Here is a 27,726-nt window from a genome sequence, read left to right as displayed (position 1 = left end):
TGCTGAAGTGCGCGCGCAACGGAAGCCGGAAATGACAGCGCGAGGGAAGGCATGACATATCGGCGCAAAAATCTGTTTACTTGTTTGACATGATGACAAGTGTTGGAAGATTTCAGTTCAGAATGAAAGCAAAAGTTGGCTCGTCGAGATGTGGGTGACAAATTATAAAATGAGAGTAATTGGTTTTCTTTGTTCAAATAAATATTAAATATTTTATATTTAAATATTTCTTAAATATAAAAATATTTATCTATAAAATAACATCTGAAATAGCGTAAATATTTATGATTAAATAATAAAAATATAATAATATAAAAATGAATTAAAAAAAAATTTAAATAACAATAAATAAAAAATAAACTTTTGCTTAATAATTTTTGACTTAAAATTTTTTTTTCTTAAAATAAATATATTAACAATGTTCCCAATTAAGAACAAATTAAGAGCAAATTTTATATTTTCGTCACTGGAACTGTAGGAATTTATGATGATGATTTCTTCATGTTATGGTTTGAAAGATTTTAGCCGCTTCAGCCGTCGCTTTCTTATATTAACTGAGGCGAATTATACAAGAAGGTGCAAAATTGGTCATCAAATTTGGTTTTTGAATAACTTTTTTAATAAATAAAAAAATTACTTTGAATTACGGACATTTTTATTTTGGTATTTACACGCTCCTTTGGTTTCTGTTTGTATACCGCAGCTGTTTAGTTCACAAGTGTCAAATATGATTTACGTATGACGATATTTGCAAAAAATATAAATCTTTCGATATGGTGATTAATTTTGTGCTACGTTGTACTTGAAAGTCAAGTTCTTCTCCACTTTTTAGCAGAGAGTGGCATTTCTCTTCCTCAGGCAGGTACTGCATCGAATACTTTTCGAGCTGGAGAACTTTATCTATACAATTTTCTAGGATTCATTCCCATTGAAAATATCATAGATTTTGTGTAGGAAAGCTCGCTTGAATCACGGTGAATAGATATTTATAGGTGTGGCCAATATCAGATCGTTAACCGGATCTCAGCGAATTCGACAGAATCAGCTGATGGGCTGACATAAGAAAAGATATGTTTACAAAAAAACTGAGATTGCGTTAGTGATATACGAACAAATTTAACACAACCTTCGCTCGTATTCCTTCGTTGCCGTCTGAGCAACGACTGCTTAGACGAGTGAGTGAATACGTGTGAATCGAGCGGGCAGAAATCGGCTATCAAGAGCCTTGTGACGTGGCAGCCGAAGTTCTTGGCACAAATTTGTTTTTTTACCATAGATGCTTTTCCTTGGCTACAATGCTGCTCTTGTCATCATTGTTCGCCACAGTTTCTCTGACTCATATGACTCATAAAAAGATAGCTGGGAGAGGCCCTTCACAGCTGATGCTTTGTGGAATTCAAACTAGCTACCACTTATATACACAACTCTTTCTAAGGCAGCGCGGGGTCATTCTGTATTTCTACTGCTCTTGCGGGTTTTTCTCATCCTTTTTCAGCTACACTGAAGTCAATATATTACTTCGATGCTGATACGAAGAATAGAGAGAATAGGAGCGAAATTCATAGTTACAGTTTGGAGGTAGTTACATATTATTATAAAGACTAAGAGGTATCATACTTGTTTAGTCAATTACTTTAAGTTCAATATGAAATGTTTCATCATAGAATTTGAATATTTTGAGTGTTGATCTAAAGAACATATATTTGCCTACACTGACGTTGAAGTGGCAAAGCTCGATTTCACTATCAAGGCGAGGACAGCATTCGTAAGTATAAATACTATTCGAATCCATTGACCTTCTATTGTGACAGAATATGCTATCCTTTATATGCTATTGTTTATATGCCATCTGTAATACACTGACAAAGTGTTTCTTCAGTCCATCGTCAATATTTTGTGATATTAACTATTGGACACACCAACCAACTGGACAAAGGACCTTTCACACCTGCTACAACAACAACAACAACAACCATAGCACAATCTATCCTTAAATAGTAGTTCTAAAACGCTTGCATTTTCATTTCAAAAAAGTTTCTTCTTCTTCTTTCGTCATTGATTTATTTTCTTCGGATATATGAAAATTCACAAGCCTCCGCCGAAAAACATACACATCACAATACAATATCAATCATACAAATAGTGTAAAAAAGCCGCAAATGTTGGAAAAAGTGACCCTCTGCGCATGGGTCGCGAATAACAGCTGCCTGCTCTTAGAGGGAAATTGCAAAAAGATGTTTGGAGTTAGCAAGAAAGTACCACTACAGGTCAGCAAAATTATGGAAAGATATCAACTGCACTACGAGACAAACTGTGAGGTCGATAATACAAGGAAGGGATTGTGATAACATTTCCAAACTGAGGAATTATTGCACTTCTGATCAGAGCGTCATCGAGAATATTTAAAAGCATTTGAAATGGAAAAAATGAAGGGAACTTTATCTAGCCGATGCCGCGAAGATGTGAAGTGAAACCCGATTTTTTAAACAATGTATTCGCTATTCAATGTATTCGCTACTTCTCTTCTATTCGCTATCTCTCTATCCGACTCATTTGACGAAAAATTTGCATGTGAAAGCAACAACAAAGTTATCGAGCAGGATTCGCCGCTAGCGAATGTGGTTATACCTCATAAAACTGGCACAACTCACTATCTGATAAACAAATGTAATTTAAGGCAGCTCTTTTCCAGCATTATTAATGTATGTTGATTAATACCAGTTGCTTCCTCTATTCGCCACTTGCTAACCCTTGGCAAAAAGAAGATGCCCACTCTTAGTTTGAGAAGTTCATATGGTCTAAATTCTGTAAAGCGTGGAACTAAATTGTTGAAAAAAATTGAACATGACCACTTACAAACTAAGTCAAAATTAAAACTAACCAACCACTACTTATTGATGGAACGAAACGGTTAATATTGGTATCAGATTTTTGAGTTGTTAGTGAGTAAGTTGCTATTTTATAATAGCAAATAGCACAAAGTTATAAATTTTATATGAACGCACCAAGGAATATTAAATAAGTAAAATTAGATTTATTTGAAAAAATTTAATTTAAAATAATTTTCGAAAATGGTGGCACCGCTGCACTGAAAGCAAATGATGCCGGTATAGCCAAGGTGGATTTAATAAGCTGACAGCATTCACCCAGCTGAATTTTTCGCCGTAGGTATGGCTTACGTCAAAGTGATATGCTTTGTTTGTATGTATTGGTATGTCTACATTCGTATGTTTACATTTGCTTGCTGATTTTGACATGATGCTTGCACCAAACGCAACAACAAATACATGTAGTGTTTTACTTATATGTGTTTGCTGTCACCTGTAATAAATTCACCTTGGGTATAGCCATGTGACAATTGGAGAGTACATACAAACAGCTGTATAAGTGTAAACAAGTGACTCAACAAAGAGAGATGCATATTAAGATTTTCACTATATGTTTCTCAGGAAATCTGTGATGTCAAAATGCCAGCGATTCAAATGCACTAGTTAAATGATTGTCAAAAAAAACTTATTTAAAAAAAATGTCCTTCAAAAATTGTACATGAACTCATATTTATGTTCAAACTTAACCACCTTTGCCGGTTAAACATTTGCCTATGGCGGCCGATTTTTTACACTACATGATGCCCGACAGTTTATGTTCTCAACAATACTCGTACGCTCTCGCGCTCACACACAACGAACAACCAGCTAACCATCGGAAATGTACGAAGCCATTCGCCACAGCCACCAACAGTTTCGGTCGCACAGACCAGGCAAAGGCAATATTTCCATTCAGTTGAAGAATTAAAGTGGTGTAGTGCAAAGTTGTTCGTGACGGTTACGGACTCAACGCAAGAAAGTCCATCATATTCGAATAAATTGCAGCAGACACGCTGAGCTGAATGCAGCAAGAAAGTGTATGCATGCGGTTAATAAAAAATAAAATTCTATGCAACAAATAAAAGTTTACAATAAGTGCGTGTAATAAACGAAAAATCAATCGAGAAAGGAAAAATCAAATAAGAAAACAGTGTTTAAACAAGAAGTGAGTGTTAAGTGTGTTGTATATAAAATTTCAATAATAAATTTAAAAATAAAGTGTCTCAATAAATTATTGAAAAAAAGTTAAGATTTAATAAATGCATAAAATGAGGCAGTAACATGACAACAACGGCATTAAACGAAAGGCAGTGACAACAAAAACATAAAAAAGAAAACAACGCCAAGTACAATGCGGGGTGGATTACAAATCAAATAAAATACAACAAACACGGAAAAAGGAATTTTCAAGTAAGAACAACGGTAACTACAAAAACAATAATAATAACAACAAGTAGTGAAAACAATTCAAGCAGATGGCTGGCAAGAGGAGGAAATAAATAGTCAATATGGAAAAGAGTCGATATGAGTTGTGTGTGGGTGGACGTAGTACGAAATGAGCGCATGAACGAGCATACGAATGAACGTATAAACACAACAAAGGAACATCGCGCAATAAATGTGAATCCTGATCGCGAGGTGGCATGTATGCGAGGTGTATGCATGCATACTGGTGTGCATTGTTGTATGTTGGAGTGTATGCCTGTGTGTGCGACCAGGACATTTGTTATGCAAAGTGTATAACCTGTGCCATATATTCTTGAAAATCGGTAGAATAATTGAGGAAAGCATTGAACTAATTACCGCGAAATAGTTGTTCTATAATGGACTACAGGTTGGTTGAAAAGTATCGCAAGTAAAAGTAAAATAATTCTTATTCAATATGATCTCCCCCAACTTCAATACAATTATGCCAATATTTAATACGCGGCGGCCGCCAATGAAGTGACAGATTGAAATGCAAGTTGTTTGCGTTCAAATGAAAGATGAAATATTAAAATGGCGTATAAATTTTGATTATTTTACTTGTTAAAGGGTGTCGCTTTTAATGCTTTTTAACAAACCTTTTTAAAAAAAGCATGACGAATTGGAGTGACCGAATGGGTTGATGCTTGCCTACCATTCGGATGTGCACAGGTTCGAATATCCGCTCATGCAACACCAAATGATAGAACAAGCGAACCTCCAAGTGTATTTCTGCCATGAAAAAGCTCCTCATAAAAAATCATTAGAACCCTCCATTTGTGGAAAACCTCAAGGCGCACACCACAAATAGAAGGAGGAGCTCGGTCAAACACCCCAAAAAGGGGGTAAGCGCCAATTAATACATATATATAAGTATATGTTCTTATAAAATCCTCCAATAGTTTTATGTTATCTCTGTAATAATTTTCCGAAAATTCTGCAAAATATAGTTTCACTACTTTTAGCTGAATTGTTAACGAGTGCGCCACTTACTCTTCGAACAGGTTTTCTTTATGCAATTCTTAATATAAAACCTGGAGTATTGGTTCATTTGAAATGCTGATGGTATCAGAAATTTTACGTTTGGTCAAGCTTGGGTCTTCACAAGTTATGCCAAACCACTACGTGATTTAACTTCAACGCCTTTACGGCCCCCTTTAAACACATCGATGCACAGTTGAAAATGAAGATGTGGATTCCTTCTACACTTTCACCAAATGTTTATGAAGTTCTACATGTATATTCTGCTGCCGGCAAATCTTCCAAAATTTTATGATTGCACAATACTTCCCAGGCATCTCTACTTCAAATGGCTTGCTACAAGGAATGAAGTGTCAGATTGAAATGAAAGTTTTTGTGTATTGAAATGAAATATGGAAATGTCATATAAATTTGGATGCCTTTACTTGTTAATGTCACTTTTAATGCTTTTTAACCAACCTGTGTAAAAAAAGCATGACAAATTGGAGTGACCGAATGGATTGGTGCTTGCCTACCATTCGGATGTGTACAGGTTCGAATTTTTGATTCGTTCGCTTGTTAAAGGGTGTCGCTTTTAATGCTTTTTAACCAACCTGTGTAAAAAACAGTTTGACAAATTATCGCGACTACTTTAGAACTGTTGTCAAACCTTTTAATCTGGTTCGATCACAGGAAAATTTTCTTACGTTTTATTGGTAAACATTTTTAGTAAAGAAGATTCTAAATTTCCTTTTTTGAAAATGCGTTTATTATTTATACCAAATGTACTGAACTCTCGCCGAAATTATTGCAACGATTATGTACCACCTACATAAATAAAGCTTGTGGGCGGGATTTCAAGTGCGCTTCTTGATCCAGCACTTGGGCTGAATTAGAAAACGCGCATCCCTCGTTCTGTTGATACTCTGGTTGGAGTCGTTCGAGAAGAATTTTGTTTCTAAAGTTTTAAAATATTTCTTTAAGAGCATAACATTTTCTTAAATCGGTCCTCCTATATATGTAGTCCAGCACCTTCTGGAACCAAATCAGATCAAAAGCAGTGCCATCAAAACTGTGTCAATGGTGCACTCAATAATTTTCGATTAATCTCGCTGCCTCACTAATTTTCCGATGCAATATGAAAACAAAAAAAACTGATTGACTATAAGAACAGCACCTCTTCTTTTCCTCGCAGTTACCCGCACAAATGAGTTTTTTTATCCGTTTCTATACCCTGAGACAGCTTTAGACAGAAATTTAATAATGAAAATTGTGTGTAGTGAAACTGATCCCACATGAGTTAATAAAGTTAAAAGTATGGACGAAGTATCAGGGTTGCATTCGAGATTTCCACTTTTACCGTACTTAAACTTTACTACTGCATTGCAATATTTTCAACGACAGCCTCTTATACGCCGAGAGATAAAAAACTAATCGCAAGATGGACGTCTCGTCTATACATAATTGCCGATAATTTTTTGGGCTGCGCTCGATTCATATCGGTTGTTTCATCGATTAAAAAAGTCTAAAAGTTGAGTTATTGGATCGATCGATCCGATGCAGATTTGAAACAAAAACCCCGGCATTTCTTGAAGAAAAAATTAGATTCCACCAAGTCAATGCACAAGTCCGCGATTATAATTGCAAAATTGCTTTAATTATGTTACGAATTGCTTTCTCACCTAACATAATCTCCAAATTTATCCTCTGAGATAAGAATATATGAAGAAATAGCACTATGATAAGATATTTGGGTGGCACCAAGAGATCATCGATGAAACATACAAATGGACATTTATTGGCCTAGAGAAATCGTATTACTTAGAGGTCATAAAAAACTGCTGAAACCTTAGATGATATGCATCGGGAAAGGAAGAATTTTTGCTTCGGATGCTTCTTTATTTAAATTATCGGGGATTCATTAACGCACACTCGTATTTTTATTAAATGTAAAGGCTATCAGAACAAAATTAGGAAGGTTAAGCCGAGACAGTGTTGCTCTATATACGGTACTCTTAATGATAAACCGTTATCCCTAGGAAATCGTGTCCTAAGCACAATATTGCTTGCTTCTATATGAAATACATAAAATAATTGGTCGGCAAGGTATTTTTTCGACAAGAGAGTCATCTACTTTTAAGCTGTCTAGGGTTTGATCTTCTAGCATCCAGTATCGTAGTCATATAGTGTTGCTTTGTTTGTATGTACCCGTATTATGGAACTTCTCGAATAATCTTGCAATTGAAGTCTTCACAATTCTAAATTGGAGTTCTCAATACATGCATATACAAGGTGAAGTCCAAAATAAACACAAAAAAAATGTTTTTAATGGTGCCATCTTTTTAATGAGCTTGTGCGTTAAAAGTTACATCCCTAGCTGGCTTCCAGTGAAAGCTTGGTGACATTCGGTTCAGTGGAAGCGAAGTTATTGCGTCTAAAGTGTCAGTATGTTTGTATCATCGGTACAAAAATGAGTTTCGAACAAAGAGCTAATGTCATATTTCAATTTAAAATCGGTAAAACGTTTACCGAAACATTTGAAATGATGGAAAAAAGTTTATGGCGATGATTGTCTATCTCGTTCTAGAGTTCATGAGTGGTTCACACGTTTCAGAGATGGTTGTGAGGATATAAATGACAATAAACGGGTCGTACGGGCCGCCCAAAATCAGTAATCACCGAACATTCCATCGAAATTGTTCAAAAATGTATCAAAAATGAATCGAAATCAAAATCATGTAATCGGAGTTGAATGTTTCCAAAACATCGATTTATCGCATTTTAACCGATCATTTGGGCTTACGAAAGGTCTGTGTACGTTGCATTCCGCAGAAGTTAACTGAGGACCAAAAATTGCTCAGAATTCAACTCTTGAAAGGCTTCATTAAAGAGTCGAGAAAAGACGAGAACTTCTTTTACAACATTGTATCTGGTGATGAAAAGTGGTGTTTCCAACCTGAATCTGAAACTAAGCGTCTCGCGTTTGGAGAAGTCAAAAATCAAGTCCATGCTCATTTGTTTTTACGATACCAAGGGAATTTTTCACAAGGAATTCATGTCAACGGGCCAAACCGTCCATGCAATTTTCTATCTTGGCGTTTTGAAGCATTTGTTGCATCGCATTCGCCGAATTTGCCCTGAATACCGCGGAAGAGGAGGCTGGCGCTTATTGCATGATAATGCACGATCTCATCGATCGTCTCTTGTGACTGATTTTTTGACTAGAAATCGCATTTTAACCATCAATCACTTAGAGTAGTCACCTAATATGGATCCCTGGGACTTCTACCTATTCGGAAAATTGTCTCCAAAAGGCTTGTACCGACATCCTGAAGAACATTCCGGTCAATGACCTCAAACACTCAATCGAAAAGTTTTTTGTTCGCGCAAAACAGTGTATCGAGGCCAGAGGGGAATATTTTGAATAAATAAACACGAATTTATCAGAGCAAAGCTCCTGTCGTTTCTATTTTAGCTTGTTTATTTTGGACTTCACCTTGTATGTTTAATATGGTGCATGGAGTCAGTAATTGAAGTCCTTGACAAGAGTTTTTGTGCCTAGCTTATCGGCTAGGAATCCAGATTATAGGCGTTTGATCCATTCTTACAAAAAACTAAATCTAAGTGTTAAAAAACTAACTAATTGTTGCAGTAATATTCGTATTATTACTATATCGCTATAAACGAACAACCAGACTGCATAACTGCGAGCTGCGTGGTAACTATTACAATTTTTCTACTTTCTAAATAGTATTCAATATTTTTCAAGCGAATACATACATTTATAAGTGTCTAGGCCATTGGGCCATGAAAGTATCATTTCATTCTATGAACTATTCCAATTTTATTGCACTCTCTTTTACTATTCATGAAAAATTAATTTCTCTGCAAATAAACTTCCAAAAAACTTTTATGTGCAAATAAACAAACACATACTCATCTACAAATACATTTATATTTATGTACATGTACATGCAAATTGGCTACACAATTAATAGCTAGGAATTAATATGCCTCTGAGGCTTGGAGTCGTAAAACGAGCGAGCTAAAATTATCAAAATACTCGTGCAATGCAATTCATTGGCTGTCAGCTTGTTTGACTGTTCCGTCTAACTGGCCGACTCGCTGACTGAGTGACGCACTCACTTGCTGATGCAGCTGGTCTGGCGGTTGGTCGAGCTTTGACTGGTGTACAACAACACTTAACAGCAGCGTGCTGCAACAATAAAAACCGCCTAAAAACCATTGGCCTATTTCCACCCCCTCATACAAACACATCGTCGTCACTAAACACACACACACATACACACACACAGATGTGAGTACATACCCCAGTCCACATTTGGCTCTTATCCTGCTTGCCAAGCACTTGGTGTGCGCGCCGACGGCCGGTACTGTAGCAGACTACATAGTAAGTACTTGAAGGCACTTTAACCACTATCAAAGTGGCAGTCGCTCGAGTACTATCAAGTGGCCTGGAATGGAGTAACGAAGGCATTGGCGTTAGCGTCATTGTCACTGGGGATGCAAGAGCTGTTGGTGTTGCCTGACGACTGGTGAGTCAAGCAGGCAGTAGATGCCTTTGCAACCATTGACACACTTACCACGTCATCAACTGTGGGAGGTTGGCAACATTTTGTTCAAATTTTCATGCAAAAAAACAAAACAAAAAAAAAAAACACGAAGAAATTATATAAAAATACTAAAAGCAAGACTGCAATGGCTGCTCTGAAATTGATTTTAAGTTGCAAGTGAACATTCAAACTCCAGCACTCTGCAACACTTGCAAAAGTTTTTATCTCAATATTATCTAAAACTATCAAGTGCCAAGTAAGTCCATCACCATGAGTCCAATCAGTTGTGAGGCCATCAACTACGACTACGCCGGAGTGGGAAGAGAAGGGAAGGCTTCAATTTGGATTGATTAGAGGTTGGAGCTGGATTTAATGGTGAAGTTGAGCTTCCGCCGCCTGCTATGGTATAAATTCGTTTAGATGCGACAAAGTTTTCGCATTTCTAGTGATGGAATTGTTTGTGCCGTAATGCCTCATTTCGACTTGACCACGTTCTGCCAGTTGGTGAAGTGGTTTGAAGTTTTTTACTTATTCAATTTGACAATTTTTTATTTTGTTGAGAAGCGTAAAAAAATACTTGCTTCTCACTTTAGAATATACTTAGTTGTCTTTTTGTGTTGAAATTTTTACGCTTGAGTGTTTTCAAGATAAAATGGAATTTTTGAAATAAAATTTACGCAAAAAACTGTTTCTAGGTATGGCTTCGTTGAAAAATGGGTTTATTGCAAGAGAATTAGTAAACGGTTGATCAAGTTAATTGAATTCACAAGCCATTTAACTTTTAAGTTTTACAACGTGTGTGGGCAACCCAAGCACATTCACACTCTCAGTATCCACTAGTTGCACTGGTTGGACACTCTTTCTCATGGTGAGTGTGGGTTTTGTTGTTTGAGAGAGCGCTCCACTTCTCAGTTATACACACAGTCCAAAGCAGTATTGGTTGCTAGAAGTTATTGCCCATGGGATTTCAAAATTGTCTACTTTAGCGGGGTCTTAGCTGTTTCTCGAAGCTTTAGCGCACGCTTAACATTACCTTCGGAACAGGCAGGATCCCAGCTAGTCTTAAGACTACCCTTTAAAGTGATAGCAAATAGTTGGTAGTTTTTGCGAGATATGAGTGAAGCCTAAACTTGGCAATCCAGTAAGATGATGTTGCATTTCTAAAAAATATAAAATACCTATTTTCAAAGCTCCTTCATTAAATGCGATGGCACTAACACCTGCTACCGAGGTTAAGTAGCTTGGGATTATTATAGACCGTACACTCAACTGGTACCGAAATATGGAAGACATCGAAGACGTGCACTGGCTGTACAGTACGGTTGTGAGGCCTGTTGTCTTCTACAAGATGGTGGTTTGGTTGGCAACGTTGAAAAAGATGGTATCCAAGAGCAAACTGGAAAGAACATAAAATGCGGAATCGATGCTTATCACAAGAGATGCTTACCACGACGCTCTTGAGACTTTATTAGACCTTCTCCAAATATATATTCATGTCGATTTCCAGGTTATTTGCAATGCAATCAGACTGAATACATGGCTGCCCTGGAAATATGTTAAATTTGAGCACTAAAAAACTCTCGAGGCTCACCTGCGGACACACAAGAAGCTAGATTTAGATTGCTCCCCAATTCGGTTGTGAAAATAATTTTTCCACATAAATCCCAAACAGATGTGAATAGGGTCAATGGCTATCTTCACTGATGACTTAGAAGTAAATAACAGGGTCATTAGCGGCCTTCACTGAGAAACTTTGCAACTGAACCTAAGTCTACGGCAACATGATTATTTCAGCGTCTTTAAAATTGGGTTAATAGGTATAAAAGAGGTGCGGTGTGGATCAGGAAATCATCTATTACAGCACGACCGACGGCCATCCATTCTGACAGTCAAGTTACCATAAAATAACTACAGAGTCAAAATACTTCTTCCAAAGTGGCAATCGAATGTATAGCGATTCTAAAAGATCACAAACGTTGTCTGAAAATTGTATCACGGATGTGCTGGCTAGGAGGTGAACTAATCTTAACTCAGTCAATTCTGCTCAGTATATGGGCAACCCTTTTATCCTCAAATAATCACTGGACTACTTCGCATAATCCAACAGTGGTCCAGATTCAACGTGTGAGATAACTAGACACGTCTGGCCTTGAATGAATGAACACAGAATTAAGTCCCTCATTAATTTAGACCTTGCTTCAGTACACTCGTTGTTACCATCGCGGAGCACTGCCAAATAAGAACACATTGGGAACGTATAGGGTTTCCCTCTAATGACCATTGTTGCAGCTGCAGGAACGAGGAAGAGCCCGGAAGCGCCACCGCTGTCTAAATTCTTATTTCTTTGGATTTTTAGCTGACTTGGAATCGGCAAACGTCCACAATATTTTATCATTTATTAGAGAGATGAATCGGTTTAATCATGATAGAGGGCGAAGTATCATGAAGAAAAGGGCGAGACTTGAGCTCAAACAAGTGGTATCACCGGCATAAATGGGCTCCACTGCACCCTCATTGAGATTGGCAAGCACCTTACCTAACCTTTAAATTCCACAAGGCATTTACTTTGACACCATTGCCTTGCAACTGTTTTAAGATAGTTGTGTGACATGCCTCATTTATGCCTTTTGATTCCTTCTGTCCTAGCACCAAGTAGAACACAATTTACTTTTAAAGCTATGCAACCCACAAAGCGAATTGGTTATCGCAGCCATTATTACTTTGACTAGGCTGACTGCCTAGTAATGAAAGTATTCGCATTATTGTGGCTAGTTCGGCTACCGGCTTAACTGCTTTAAATGCAGTGGTTGGCAGCCACTATTACAAAACAAACAGTTTCTATAATAATGGTGATTCATGCCACAGCGGGTTTTGAACTCGGGTACTACGAAATGGTAGTCACATACCAAAGTATTCGGCCACGGCGGCCGCCTTCTCGCCATACGTTTCACCGCCATCTCTCACACTACGATACCATCGAGATTTATGCGCTAAATGATAGCCGTATTAAAGTAAACGGAATTGATGGTTTTGTTAACATTTTTCCCTGTATCCAACCTACACTTCAGCTTACTCTTTGAAGTGATTCCAAAGATATTTCGAGGACGATTTTGAGATAAATGTGAAAATTCTGTGTTTGAGGTGAGACCAAATCGGGACCGGGAACTTTCTTGTGAAACGTATTAAAGCTGTTTTGTCTGGATTCATATCAAGACCAACAACCAATTGAGCTTTGGAGAAACCTTATAAAATTATTTAAGTAGGTTTTTATTATATTGTATATCTATAATATTCTGTAATCGCGGCGTGTGCACTCGCTTGTATACCGAAGCTTCAGTACTTGGGTTCAATAGCGCAGCAGCAGCACCAGCCCAGAATACTCGTATAGAATTTAAGTATGGCATTATACTTTAGAAAAAGTTATTTGACAGTTTTGTGTTTGGTAAAGCCAGTTCCAAAATGTTGGTCAAAAACAAGGAAATTCGATACATTCTTCGGTGCCTGCGGTAAGTGAAAAGGTGGAACAGGTGGCTCAACAAGTTAGTTCTGTTTAAGAACCCAGTGCAATAGCAAGACAGTGGATCCAACGATTCCGCTGTGGTATTATGGACGTTGAAGATGAAACACTTATGGTAGGGTAAAGGCGTGAAAAGTCGTGGAAATATGTGAACAATGTGTCCACGAATATTATCTCTAAATTATCTCAACCGGCTAATCCTAACTTTCTTCATCGTCGAACTAAAGCGAAAAGACATTGCACTTTTTACTCATCTAATAAAATGCTTCCGAAGCTTCGAGATCCTTCCTGTGTAATTTTAGCAGTTTAACAGTTTTTAAAAGGTTGCTAATTTGCATCATAACTTTTAATCTAAACACATACATACATATCCATTTTATTGCTTCAAAGTACTGATATATCACCTAACAGCGTTGCTATAATGAAAATGACTACGACAACAACAACAACCAGTACAAAAGTATGCATTACAATTCTAAGCATTTGATTGCGTATAATTGTGAAAAAGGCGCGTTGAAGCGCTACTTTTTTGGCTTTGTCGCAAACGCGTTACGACATCACTTCCAACTCACCATCACGTCAATTCACCAACCAAGAGCATACCAGTAGCCGCAATAAATGAAATGAAACGCACAATGAAGTGGCATGAAGTACCCATCAGTGAAGAACTGGAGTGGAGTGAAGTATCATTGAATTGAGATGAGAGTAATGATGAAGCAACTGGTGACGAAGGGGCGAATATGGCGCAGCAAAGTGAGTTGATGAAGTAAATGCTGCCGACAGACCAACAGCTAATGCTACTGCTGATGATGCCATTGACGCGACTACTGCTGCTGGTGGTAGTGGTAATGAATGAAGCATCGGCGACAACGACTATTTTATGAACTAAAATCAACCCTCTCATTCGGTACACCATCGCGGTACAACGACAGAGTGACAACAATTGACGAAAATGGTCGGAAGTTTAACTGAAAGTCAAGTCAAGCCAAATCAAATGCAATAAATGCTACTAAAATGCCAATGGGTTACGTACAGCGACGACGCTTTGCTATCAACACAATTATGAGGCTAAATTGAGTAACCGGAGGCGCGACACAACAACATTATTGCCAGCAAACGCACAAACCTGCGTTAGGAAGTATGCACGTGTACATATATATATATATGTATATATATTTGTATATATATATATATATATTTGTATATGTATGTGTATGTATATATAGAAGTATGTTGGCGTGTTCATGGTGGCTGTTGCAGAGCCAACGGCAACTAAACTCGCAGCAGTGTCATTAGAGAGTGAAATTCGCCCAGAAGCAGTAAATGCGGCATGGTACATTTATTTTCTGATTGTATTGCCGCTTCTGATGGGGGGTTGCTGCAGCGCTGGCTAACATCAACGTATCTACATAAGTTTGTATAAATGTGCTCCATTATCCAGCTATTTGTCCGCTTTGTCAATGAACCTGGCGTAGCACAAAGTACGTATTATTGTTTCAAGCGGACAGCGTTGGGGAATTTTCACTGTGCACCAAGGCAAGACAAGCAAATATGTATCATATAATAAATAATACAACTAGCTAACGTACTTATTTGCAGTCCATTTAAATTGCGTCATACATATGTACATCTATGCGAGTATGTGTATATGCAACATTCTCTTCTTAAGCATCGTTGCCCAATGTGCTGTGCTTCAGTCACAGCATTCCCAAATAATAGAGAAAACAATTTTTTTTTATGATAACAACAAACACATGACGTTTATTGATAACAGCAAAAGCAGCGACAAACGGTAGCAATACAAATACACAAAGGCGGGTATCTGTTGCTGCAACCACAGCTTCCAATCAACTGTGCACCCCATTCAACTGTTCACTTGGCTCTTCTTTCCTTTTCTACTTTTTTATGCTTCCTGTCTTGTTGTCGCTGATGGTTGCTACTATAATTTTAGTCATAACAATAAACATTTTATATAATAATAGAAAATACGGAAATAATTTGTAAGCTCTGTTGGGTGCGGGGGCGGTGAATGCTCCTTGTGCGTGTGTGTGTGCTATACGTGCGATATAATGATGCCAGTATCATGGTAGTGTAGGCAACGCAGCCCGAGGCTTGGTGTCACTAAAAATTAGTATGGCATGATTGAAATGATTTCCGAATAGTTTTTTCTGTTGTTGTGTTTCATTTGCTACTCCGGTGAGAACGTTAGCTGACATAATAATATTATACCTATACTCTCTTATAAGAGGTGTATCAAGATTGTTGGTGATTATATTTTTTTCTCATTCTCAAAACAACAGTAAAATCTCGATATAGTTAACATCATTCTATAAACGGTTTTCCCTCATAGAAAATAATAAAAAAAATTGTTTATACAAATTTTGTTTATATAACGCAGAAGTTTTGAGCATGAAATATTTTTATGTACAGGAATTTGGCTAGTTAGAACGAGGGGTGCCTTTTATTTGGTAGGATTTGGCAACCCTGATATTGCAATCCGGCAACTGACAGCTGTATCGCAAAGTTTGACATTTTTTGGCTTTTACGTACTCAGAACGTTTTGAAATAGCAGCGCTATTTGTGTTGTTTACAGTAACTTAAAAGATTCATCTCGGTCCAAAAATGGAATTAAATCGTGAACATTTTCGTGCGATTATTTTTTACAACTTTCGACGTGGATTAACTTAGCAACATTGCATGGATGAACTTAATTCATTTTTTGGCGATGAAGCTCCATCAAGGACCAGTGTTTATCGATGGTATGGTGAATTCAATCGTGGTCGTAGTTCACTCCAAGACGAATTTCGTGAAGGTCGTCCAAAATCAGTTGCTGTTCCGAAAACCATTGATGCTGTGCGCGAACTGATATTGCAAGATCGTCATGTGACCTATCGTGAGATTGAGACAATCTTAGGCATTAGTGTGACCAGCATACATTCAATATTGCATAAACATTTGACTGTCAAACAAATTTGTTCGCGTTGGATCCCACACAATTTGTCAATCGCTCAAAAAAAGGCTCGTGTCGATTGGTCGAAGGAAATGCTCAAAAAATACGATCACGGGGCTTCGAAACACGTCTATGACATCGTGACAGGTGATGAATCATGAATTTGCGCGTATGAGCGCGAAAGTAAACAACAGTCGACTGTATGGGTGTTTCAAGATGAGCCAAATCCAATAAAAGCACTTCCAAGCAAATGGTCGCCCGTTTTTTCGGAAAAACTGGACATGTCGAAACCGTACCACTAGAACAACGCAGAACAGTAAATTTTGAGTGGTACACAACCATTTGTTTGCCAGTTGTCTTCCAAGAAATTAGGAAAACCAATCGCCAAAGACGGATCACTCTTCACCAGGACAGTGCGAGCTCTCACACATCGGCTCAAACAACTGGATTTTTGAGCACCCAAAACATCGAATTAATGGGTCATCCGCCGTATAGTCCTGACTTGGCACCGAATGACTTCTTTTTATTTCCGTACGTAAAAAATAAACTGAGAGAAGCGGTTGCGGCCTTCAGAATGCATGTTTTGGAGGTACCTTATTCAGAGTGGCAAAAGTGCTTCGACAATTGGTTCAAACGCATGCAAAAGTGTAAAGATCTTCATGGAGAATATTTTGAAAAACAATAAAGTGATTTTCGATGATTAAAATTTGTTTTTGTTCTCTAATCCCGAAATATAAAAGGCACCCCTCGCATTCATAACAAATTTAAAACTATTAAGAGTTCTCCACCAGGGGGCCCTGAAGACGGTTTAATCGCAAAACGGGAGAATTGGGGCTCCCTTGAAGACCTGTGGTCTACTCCTGTGGCGCAAACATGCAAAGTCGCGATATCCGAATGGCCATGGGTAAACCCGTGGCGCTCGAGAGAACTTCTACGACTAAGGAAGTCGTAGCCAGTTAGGTGTCCATGCGGTGAGATATGGGATTGCTTCAAGTCCTTTCTGCAGAAGCTGTTTGGAGGATGTCAGGAATCATCTGAATAATTTAGACATCTGGCCTCTCGTTTGTATGCTACATCCGCGGATATTATGTTTTTAAATATCACACACCTGATGATATTCATCAGTAGCTTGAAACGGTTTATACGAACGCAACTAGCCACTGTTGATCGTCCTCCTCTAATCGAAAGCCTTTTTTTTCTTTGCCACCTGTATGGTTCTTTTCCTTCTTTTGAGTATTTGTCCAAGTGGGCCCACTCGCACTGGAAGCCATTTATCCTATCTCCGGCATGGAAAGCTTCTGCCTGTAAATAGCGACATGTTCGCTCAATAGCTGGAAAATATTAGTGTGACATTATTGTTTATATTTTGTGGTGGTAAATGAGATTTGAAGTAATAAATTAGTGACGGTGAAAGCCTTCTTGGGAGGGTAGCTGAATTTAATGCTTATTCTTCTTCCCTAGACTTTGATTTTTCTTACTCTAATAGTCCAGACAGACTGCGGCGTTAATCGGGATTACCGGCGCAGCTAATTCTGATTAAAATTGTCGTGTGACAGACAGTTGTGACGCAGATTAGTGAATAGTTCATTTGTTTATTGGGCAGTTTTGTCAATGCAAACTATGCTGCGATGTATGAATCCTGAAGCCTAAGAGTGTCACCTTTGGGAAGTTGTTTTTTTAATTTCTAGAGAAATTTAGGGTGAATTTGATGACACCCAGTTTTCAGAGTACAAATTGAGGGTTAATTTGATGGCACCCAGTTTTCAGAGTACAAATTTTATTAGCTTAGCATGAATAAGGCATTGAAATTCAGAAAGTTCAATCACATCGGAGCAGTGTTTATAAGTTCATCAATAGAAAGTGTTTCTTACTTTAACTATAGAATTTGAACAATTTCGAATGCATTTAGGGCAGCCCCCTTATCTCAGAATACAAATGTGGTGCCCATCGCGTACCGCCATTTCACTCTTGGGGAATTTCACTGTGTGAATTTCATGTGTGACGTCACACTTTTGCAATTTTTTCGTGTGCTGTTTGTGTAATTTCGTCTTCTTCTGCATACTTTTTCGCATCTTCTCAATTCTCTCACGTAACTGCACCAGTGTGACGTCACACCCTTATAGTTGGGTTAAGTCTTGCATTCGATTATTCTTGGTAATATACTGGTTCTCTACTCACACACCTCTCTCTAACTCTCCGCTCTACTTTGGTTAAGTGGTTTTCCAACATAATAACGATCCGCCATTTATTGATCAGATCGTTAAAATTTACTTGGCAGCACTAAAACAGCTCATAGCCATTATTGTGCCAAATGAAAATCAATAAAAAATTAAATAAGGGAGAGAGTAGAAGCATGAAAGATAATAAACTATTGTACCTCTTTCAGGTCACACAAAAAACAAATAAAAATAAAAAAACTGCCCGAGAAAAGTGCTACTGAAAAGCTGTAAAATGTGGTTTTGAGTTTTGTTTAGTGAAAACCATGTATTTTCTTTCGTATTACCAACATATAGGTAATTGATTTGCCCTGAAATTTGTTTCTGAACGTACTCAGTTTCTCATTTTGTCTACGCTATGCCATTAGAAAACAAGGTTTAAATCCATTTTTGAATAAGGCTAATGAAATCCTGTGCATATTCCACAGAATAACTCTTCTATTCAATGACATTTCTTTTGAGGCTTTTGCTCTCCACTTTTCAAATCATCATTACCACATACAAATATGGCCAACTAAATAAGTAGTACGTAATGCATCATCAAAAGATAGAAATTTATTTTAAATGATGCAGTAATGGACGATATTCTGCAAAACGAGCAGACAGTCGATGCATTGGGCGCATGCATGGGCAACTTGAAGGTGGAGCACTCACAGATTCATATTCTCATTAAATGCGCCGTTTTGTGAATGCGAATGCCATAGCTAATGCGAAAGAAGTCTAACAGTACTAATATGTATGAGGGTATTACGTATGTTTGTATGCATACGTACATGTAAATTTGCATAAAGGAGCGTAGGGCTAAACAGCATTGAAGGACTGCTATCAGCGCTTTAACGGAAGGTGAAAATTAAGAAATTATTACCGCCTAGTGGAACGACTAAAACTGCATGCATACCAGTTTATACACATATGTATGTACGCACATACATAAACCTCTATATATATGAGGCATTTGTGGCGATTGAGCATGGAACAAAATTACTATTAAGGCTTTGCGATGCTATGTAGCCGCCATTGTGGCTTAAATTGGTTGCAATAAAAAGCTTTTGAAATTAAACTTATGCTGCTGTATGGCACTGCATGCATACAAACACATGCATGTTGCGCATATGAATGTCTGTAGACATGTAACTGAGTGCGCCTAGAAGTGCATATCTGGAAAAGAAGCGTAAGTCGTGTTCAAGGAGAAATCAAAAGCAATTAAATCTTTAACATCTATTAATAAATTTTATTTTCCAGTTATCATCTTGACTACTTAATATATTAGCATTATTTGCAATGCTTTTCACTAAAACTGTTTCGGGTTTATAGCTCAAGTTACCATAAAAATAAGGGAAAACTGAAGGTATCTAAAAATTATCATTCTCGACTTAAACGTTTCTGCATATGACCATCAACTTGTGCATATATACATACATCTACTTACAGTAAAATGCCTGCATGTAATGCCTCGCTTGATGTTTTTTATACGGCGTATACTGCCACATTGCCGCTGCAGTTGGTTAGCACAACTTGCAACTTAATTACGCGTATTTTTGCTGACTTGTCATACATGACATTTTTCCAGCGGCATAGCGTTTGTTGTTTTCCTTGGCATATGTATGATTTTTTGGCTGTTTACGAGGTGTGGCAATTAAGTTTCGTGAGAAATTGTTTAAAATCGGTTTTTTTTCAATAGTCTCCCTAAGGATGATAAGATTGCCAGGTTTGTCCTGCAGCTATAGTGAGAAACGATATTAAGCGAGTAACTTTGAATGCCGAAATCGCCAAGTACTCGACAGCAGAGTTCTGCCTGCCTTCAGATGTATGCACACACTCTTGCAGTCAGTGGTTGTTCAGATAGCAGCGATACAACATGGGTAACCTCTGTTGATTTTTTCGTATATCACCAACATAATGCCAATTTTTTACGTAAACAAACCGTTCTCATGACCCCAGTTACGTCAGCGCATCAGCTGATTTTTTCAAGTTTGCTGAGAGCCGGTTAACGGTGTGATATTGGCCACACTTTCTGACTCTTTTCAGTACTAGTCTCTCTTTAACTCTACGTAATGTTTCCAGCTTTGCTTCCACCATTGGAAGCACACTTTGTAATCAACCGAAGCTAACTCATTCAGGGCAAGCTGCCTTGACTGCGACTTCAGTTTGGGAAATACAAATAAGCTGTAAGGGGCGATATCAGGGTTTTGGGTGGGTGCGACATTTCACTGCTGTCTTTATTTGCGGTCCTTGGAGTTATACTCAAATATACAGATATGAACTTCAGTGACTATCTGACTCATTGAATCCCGTTTTATCACTCTGAATGTGCAAAGAATTCAGTAAAAATTGGATGTACAACACGTTGCTTGTAATTTGAGTCACTCATTCTCGTAACGTAACTAAAAAGTTGCTTTCGAAAAACCCACATAAAACACAAATAAAGTGGGTTATCAGCTTCAAGCTTCCACTAGAAACAAAAGAAGGTCCCCTCTTCCCTACAAAATCCTTGTTTTTTTCTGTACGACGAAGTGCTTTCAGTTCCTGAGTTATAACTAAGTTCATGGAACTTAAATGACACACCTCGTAAGCCTCCTATTGCTTGTGAGACGCAGGCACACGCTCAAATGGAAAATAAATATTTCTAGCTAGTAAAAAAGTACAAAAAAGGTGATACTGCATCGCTATGATGTAATAAAAATCTGTATTTTTTAGTAGCCTCAGAATAAGTGAAAAAACAACAACCAGTAACTGCGTGCTGCCGCAAAAGCCACCGTTGTGAACGTAATTAATTTAATGCGCATAAAGGGCAATGCAAGAAATGTAGAAAACTTTCAGAACAATGCATATAAAAGGCAAAGTGTCTCTCAAAAGAGCAGCAACCGCACTTACAAGACGCAACAAATCATTTTAGTGCGGGATTAATGCCGCTGCTTAAGCCGAATGAGCGGTAGTTGGGCGCAAAGTGGCCAAAAGCCGAGGTGTGCAATCCCAAGTGGAAAGACTTGCCGTGAATTAGGTTTTTTTATCATCATGTTTCCAAAAGCGCTAACAAAATGCATAAATTTATCGCATTTTCATGCGTAACACTTTTATTTAGGTTTGTAAGGTTTCAAGCTATGCGAAGATGGCAATCACTGTATTCACTTTAACTAACGGACCTATAAGCCAAAATATTTCAATTCAGCTAGTGGCAAATTTTCATCACGCTTCTTCGAGTTCGATAAATATTGCCTATGCTTCATATTTTGAATTTAGCGCCATTGTTTGTTCGGTCATTTTTCTTTAGGGGGGTTTGTAAGGAAGCAATAACCCTAGAATATTTCCTAAGAACTTAGGGGTTTGGTACGTTTCTGATACTCAGAGAACAGCGAAGAAGCTAGGAACTTGTGATGTCACCTGAACATCAGCTCCGTCGTGAGGCGTGCATGCGCTCTGTAAAGGAGCAAACGAGCCAACAGAATAGCTTTTTGCTGAAACTTGAGAAGAACCTCCTCGGCACTTCAGAAGTTACACTTCGCCATCATCTCCATAAGACCGATTAAATCTGAACGTACATTTATCTGCTATTGAACCCATTAAATGCCATTCTCGGAGTGCAGTCCCGATCTTCAGCAGATGAAGAGCTTCGGTTTCCTCGTGAGACGCGTCTTACTCTGACATATTGACGTTCCGGATAGTGTAGCATACTGCACTTCTCGATTTTATTCATTTTCCGGCATGCGAAAGCTAACCGCATAACGTTAACCACCTCTCTCTCTAGCGGCGAACTAAATTGTTGCTTTCAAATGTAAATTTTTCGTCAAGTGAGCAGAGTGCAGATATACCAAATAACACGGCGAGATCCTTTATAACTCCGACATAGGTAGAGTTATTGCTCAACTTCACTTTATAGATCGGTATTAGTAATAATAAAGTTGTACCAAATTCAGATATAGAGGGTTAAGCTTGAGTTTTGCTAGGTATATTATTTATCCCTTTTACTCTATATTAAAGCATTCGGCCACACGGTAGAGTGCTTGGCGAAAAATGGATGCCCATATTAGAAAACCCAAATGGAGAAGAACTTGCCTTCACTGGAGCTAAAAAAATTTGACTGGCACTCAGCCAAAATCGCTGTAGTCGGCCCAGGCCCCAGGCCAAAAAAGAAGAAAATTTTAAAAACTTATGTCATTCTAAATATTATAGTTAACTGTGACTCTCTGTCTATAGTTATCCGTAGCGACTCTTCTCTTCAAATTTGTTGCTTTTATTCTAACAATTTCGCAACGGGTATTCGCTGCGCTCCACGTACAATGCAATTATGTATACGCACACGCACTTGGAACGGCTTAAATCTCTGCATCGGTAGTTTCAAGTTAAGCTGACAACAAAAGATTCCTGCTGCAGCAGTGCCAACGGTAGAAAAAAACAACAACAAGGGCGAGAAAAAAGCTACAGTAACCACAGTGTGACAAGCAGCTCGTATTACATATTTGAAAAATTGCATGCCACCGGAGAGCAGTGCAAATTACTTAAATGCCCATTTGTGCGCACAAAAGCTCCCAGAAGAATGTGAAGACGCAACGGCATGAACGCACATACATACATACATCCACACCAACGTACCATACATAGTATATACATAAGTGCACGGCCACAATATACCCGTGTGCGTAAATCATGTATACATGCATATTTAGATCGTTGTAAAAAATGCTGAAAATACATTAAGCCGGGTCATAACATCCCAACAAAAATTTGACAAAAATATTAATGAAAGTATCTTATAGTATTTCTGAGCATTTTTTGTGTATATAGGTGTGTTAGGACGTCAGAATGACTTGAAATAGGGTCAGCAGGTGCTACTTTGGACTCAGTAGGCAACTGAGAAGTAAAGTTTTCTCTCCATGAGCAAACATCACACTTTATTTGCGCTTCGTCATTCTTACTCTACTGTGTGGCAAACAAGTTTGGACAATGAAAACCTTTTTTCGTAGAGTTGCCGCCTGAATTTTATTGCAAAAAAGCAACTTATAACGCATTTCAATATTAAAATATAGGCTTTAAACAAGCCTTATTAAAAAAATATTTTTTTGATGTTGCCACATGATTTTAATTGCGAAAATTGCAAACTATCCTAAATTTCATATGCATATTAAAATATAAGTATCACATGAAAGGAGTTTGAACAAACTTTATTAAACAAAATTTTGCTGGTGTTGCCACACTGCTTTTTTAACTGTTACAAATTGTTCTCAAAAATAGCATATACATATAAAAATGTATATACGTACATACATTTATCGTTTCAAAAGTCGAAATAGTTTCAATTTGAAAAAAATGTGTAAACGGCTTCGCTATGTAATTTTAACCAAAAAAATTAAACAACACCAAAATTTAGTTAAAGTTGGTATATGTGTATCAAAAAACTGTATTAAAAACAAAAAACAAAGCTTTAATCAAAATTATTAGTGTTTGGCGTTGCCACCTTATGGTAAATAACAGAACAAACAAAAACAAAAATAATTTGGCTGCGAGTATTACACAAATTAGGAATGATAATGCTTTAGTTCAATAGTATTTCTTGAATAGCGTTGCCACTTATTTTCAAAATCAAAAAGTATTGGAATTGCCTTATAATATTAAATATGTCATATACTCTTGCAGGTAAAAAGCACTATAGAAGAAGAAATCCCTGGGATTGTAAATGAGCTGCCAGCGAACACACCGTGTGACAAAAATCAACTTTTTTTTATGCCTAGAAAAAAATTTCGCATGCAAGTTAAACTACAGATTTTATAAAGTAATGCTGCATTTTGATTTAAAATTTGAAAGTCGAGCCCAGAAGCCACTTCTAAAACATTGAGGCAAAAAGCCCATTGCACTTAAAGCTCTGGAAACTGTGCGGGTAGATAGTCAAAGAGGAAAGGAGCGAAGTAACAGAAGTAAAAAGATAGTATAGAATAAAGAAATAGAGGTGGCTAGACTTGTGAGAATTTTGCAGATTCTTTGGAAAATCTGAAAATATCCTTCATTTTGAGAGAGCGAGTTTTATTCATTCTCGTGACATCGGAACCCAAAATTCGCAGCCTTGCTCTAGCAAATACAAGGCACTCACAGAGAAAATGCTCCTCTAAGCGAGACAGGCAAATCGTGTCCTCAATGATTTCAATGGTGGTCATATGCTGGCCACTGGGATTATGTACTGTAATAATACCGGCCATCAACCGAACGGCTTTTCTTCCAAGTTTAAAAAGAAAGTTCGGCAGTTTTCTGTTCGGGCTTGTCGCAAAACACTTTGCAGTTCTACTGCATACTCAGTTTTTTTATTTTTTTATTAACTTTATTTTTTTAAAGGTTTTTAAGTTTCAGAAAACTAAATTTTCAATAAATAATTTTAAATACTTATATTGACTTTATGATATTAATATGAACATCAAACGAGAGAAGATATACCCAGCTATGCAAAAAAATTGTTTGTTCACTTTTCACCAGAACAATTATAGATTTTTATATAAGTAGTATCCATTGCATATGGTTTATTTCATAGGGTGAAAGTACAACTATTTTTTTTTTTTTTGTTATTTCGTTTTTAAATAGCAGGAGACGGAATTGATCACGCACAAACCCATTCAGCTAAGACAGCCGATAATACTTTCAAGAAATTTAAAACCTAAAATGAAAGTTAAAAGGTTTATCCGCAAGCGAAGCCGTAAGCACCAGCTAGTTTATGAATAAGAATACAATTTTCAGAAGAATTTTGAACTTTCCTCCAAGCCAAATTCATTGTTATTGCATTTTGGCGAATAGATTTTGATGTCTTTGGAATTATTATATATTTAAAAAGTTTAAGAACTTAATTTAAAAAGCTAGCCCTAGCTGATCCGCCCTAATGTACACACACACACACGCACACATATTCCAACACATTCACATCAACTATGCCTACCGCTCTCGTTTCGCTTCTGCGTTCTGACTGCCTTTGCACATTTCGGCAGCTAATGTGACCTGCTGCCACTGCGCTACTAACTCCTGGCCTGCGCACATGTCGCTCGCTAGGTGGGTGTGTTGATGGTGGCGGTATAGCTATTAGTAGCCATTTGAATGTACACCTCTGGCATGCGACTCTATGGTTTACTGAATTGCTGGCTGTTCGGAGGAAACATAAATGCTTAAGCCCACTTGCTGTGCTCACCTTGTGCTATCAGCATAAGTCATCGCAATGCAAAATGAACGTCTGTTCTTCGGACCGGCCGCTCAATGGCTCGACTCTGCTGTTCCTCCGTCGTCAACTTGTGTTTGGTTACCGGCTCGACTGTTTGCCATGCGATGCTCTTTCTTCACCAAAACCAATAGCGCCAACGCATTCTCTGCGGCTTTCAGTCTCCAGGTCTCCAGGCCGAGGTACTACACACTCGTCCAAACATATGTACGTACATTTGGTGCATTTTTTCAAAATTATTTTCAGTATTTCAGCCAGTCAGCCAGTCAACCAAGCAGCTAAGCATCTCGCCATTCACTAGGTAGATTGGCCGTCGTGATAGTTAGGTGGGTAAGGTGTCACTGCGCGAGACCTTTGCTACTCTGTCTCGGTCGTTCTGTTTACACTATTTACATTTTGTCTTTTGTTATGGGCAGTAATTGCTGTTTCTCTTGCTTTTGTTGGAGTCGTTTCTTGTTTTTCACACCATTTGCGGTTGCACGAGTATACATTTACATACATATGTACATGTGAATGGCTGTACGGAGGTGGTCACGTCGGCCTGCGTAACAGCGCAATAACCTTTGTCTTCGCTTGTATGCACTTAACTATGTATGTATGAACGTACATATGTACATATGTGAGTGGGTATTCGCTTGCCGCCTTGTCCTTTTAACGCCGGCTAAGTAAGTGTAACTGCCGCCTTTGTTGAGATACATCTCTTTGTACGGCGTTAACGTTGCATGAACAAATACAGATGTACCCTTCAATGTGCGTTCTGGCATTAGGTAAACCAGATTCACAGCGTGTCTCATTTGCATACATACATACATATGTACTTGCTGTCAAACATGCTTAGATATAAAACCTGCTTAAGCACATAATGAATTTTTAGCTTTTGCAGCACTTTCGTTGAAGCAAAATGCTCTTCTGACCTATTCAACATAGCATGCAACATTTCTGAGGAATGCATATTTGTGTATGAAAGAAATGAATTTCGAAAAATTTTCTTACGAGAGAAATACGGGGCAAATATAATACTAGAACACCTTTTCCTCTCACTATTCCTTCCTGTTAATAGCAGATGAGAAAGTTTTGGAAATTGTGGAACAGCGATCGGTATGAGCTATATAAGAACATGGGCATAGTTAAACGTGTAAAAATATAGCGGCTACGCTGGCTTGGTTATTTCTCTCGTATAAACGAAGACGCTCTAGCAAGACGAGTCTAGGAAACGGTACCCCAAAAAGAAAGACGAGGAAAATGCAGACCACATCAAGTGCTGAAGATCATATCAGCGCTCACCATTTCTAACTGGTACCAGCGTTAATTTTCCAAGAATTCTTAACTTTTCTTTCCCTAAGAGCAAATCATGCAAAAAGTACAAAAACGCCAAATTAATAGGACTATGAATAAGTTCGTGCGGTTTTTTTCGAAATTTGAAACTTTATTGACGTAAAATGGTTACAAATTTAATATTCAAAATATTGTCCATCGCTTACTACTACTTTTTCCCATCTTTCTGGCAATTCACGGATTCCCTTTGTGAAAAATTCGGTCGGTTTTGCCGCAATCCACGAATCGATCCATTTTTTGACTTCATCGTAATTACGGAAGTGCTGGTCAGCCAGGCCATGTTGCATCGATCGGAAGAGATAGTAATCGGATGGCGCAAGGTCTGGACTATACGGCGGGTGGGGTAGGACATCCCATTTGAGCGTTTCTAAGTATGTTTTGACCACTTGTGCAACATGTGGCCGAGCATTGTCATGTTGCAAAATAACTTTGTCGTGTCTATCGGCGTATTGCGGCCGTTTTTCTCGCAGTGCTCGGCTCAAACGCATCAATTGTCGTCGGTAGACATCCCCCGTAATCGTTTCATTCGGTTTCAGTAGCTCATAATACACAACACCCAGCTGGTCCCACCAGATACACAGCATAACCTTCAGGCCATGAATATTCTGCGCCGACGTCGATGTTGAAGCATGGCCAGGGTATCCATACGTTGCCCGA

The 27,726-nt window shown here is 38.0% G+C and overlaps 2 protein-coding genes across 3 annotated transcripts in view; one reads left to right on the top strand and one right to left on the bottom strand.

Moving 5' to 3' along the window:
- The window catches only part of LOC128854981 (caspase-3-like), a 67,643-nt gene that overhangs the window by 10,474 nt on the left and 29,443 nt on the right, over positions 1 to 27,726 (bottom strand). The window lies entirely within an intron of this gene.
- LOC128854980 (uncharacterized) overlaps positions 3,771 to 27,726 on the top strand; it is a 66,655-nt gene continuing 42,699 nt past the window's right edge. The window contains exon 1 of one of the 2 annotated variants that reach the window (XM_054089512.1): positions 3,771 to 4,289. The gene's annotated coding sequence lies outside the window, so the exon portion shown is untranslated. The remainder of the gene's footprint in view (positions 4,290 to 27,726) is intronic. The other variant, XM_054089511.1, reaches the window with a different exon arrangement.

This window comes from Anastrepha ludens, chromosome 2 (assembly GCF_028408465.1).
Source record: "Anastrepha ludens isolate Willacy chromosome 2, idAnaLude1.1, whole genome shotgun sequence".
Lineage (NCBI taxonomy): Eukaryota > Metazoa > Arthropoda > Insecta > Diptera > Tephritidae > Anastrepha > Anastrepha ludens.
Note: the sequence above shows the minus strand (reverse complement) of the source record. Positions and strands in the feature narration are given on the sequence as shown.